The following is a 1,242-nucleotide window of genomic DNA, read 5'->3' as shown; positions in this document are numbered from 1 at the left end:
GGGGGGGCAGGACCGCGAGGGGTCCGTTGGGGGTCGCGGGGCTCTCTGTGCTCGGCCGAGCGAGAGAAGCCGGCCTTTGTTGGGCAGGACGCTCAGCGCGCTCGCTGGATCTGACGGGGCGGCCGACGTTAGGTAAGCGCGTCGCGTCGGGGGGCGGACAGCGGCGCACACACGGAGAGCACCCTCACCACCACCTTCCCCTGACGGCAGCCCTCCACACGGCGGCACGAGTGTGCCTCGGCAAAGGGAACGAGCAGGTGTGTGCGGGTGGGGCGGGGCGGGGCGTTCGCGGCCTCGCTGCCGCCACCGCCCACCCTCCCTCGCACGACGCACAAGCGACGCAGCACACACGGCTCGCCCAGTTTTCCTTACCTTTATACCCCCTCGCGGTTTTACCCCGCTCGACCCCACACACGACCCCACATCGTACCCCCTAACCTTTAGCAGCACACGCAGAAGCCGCCGCCGCCGCCCTCGTCAAAGGACGCGTGGGAAAGTGAGGTGAAGCGGCGGGGAGGAAAACTTGGAGCCGTCGGCTTATTGACAACCCTCGACGGATACACTTCAAGAAGAAGGAGGAGGCGGCGGGCGGGGGCGGTACGTAAGGCGCTTTCGTGTTTCGCATGCATTTCTCACGAGATGAAACTGCGAGGCGAGCGCAGGAGTGATTCCGATGCAGCAGCGTGGGCCCCGACGGCTCCGCCCCCCTGGCCCCGGGGTGGCCTTTCCCGCCGGCAAATAGGATTGCGAGTACCTCCCGGCGGGGCCGCAGTCGTAGGGAATTCCAAAGCGAGTTGCTGCTGTAACGCGAACGCGCGCGCGAGAAAGGTTCTCTTGCGCAAACGAAATGTAAGCGATCTCTTGGCGGTGGACTCTGCTCGGCTGGACAAGACAAAAACAAAAACATTCCTGTCCATTTTCCCGCGGCCCCCTTCCCCGTCAGTGTGATGGGTTTGACTGGTTCGGCCTGCCGCCCGCAGCAGCAGCAGCAGCAGCAGCAGCAGCAGCAGCAGCAGCAGCAGCAGCAGCAGCAGCAGCAGCAGCAGCAGCAGCAGCAGTCACGTCTGCGCCGCCCAATTAGTGGCGCTGGCTCGGACGCCGCTTTGACGCCGCTGTTGACACGGGATTAGTTCGTTAACGGGGGGGTCCGCGCGGGGGCCCAGCGGCGGCCGGGTCTAATCAGGCGGAACACGGAGTGGGGCCCAGTGCTGCGCCCTGCCCCCCTAGAGCCCCGCGGCGCCC

Source organism: Frankliniella occidentalis, unplaced genomic scaffold (genome assembly GCF_000697945.3).
Source record: "Frankliniella occidentalis isolate FOCC.00 unplaced genomic scaffold, Focc_3.1 Scaffold527, whole genome shotgun sequence".
Classification (NCBI taxonomy): domain Eukaryota; kingdom Metazoa; phylum Arthropoda; class Insecta; order Thysanoptera; family Thripidae; genus Frankliniella; species Frankliniella occidentalis.
The sequence above is the reverse complement of the archived record's forward strand: the minus strand, read 5'-3'. Positions refer to the sequence as shown.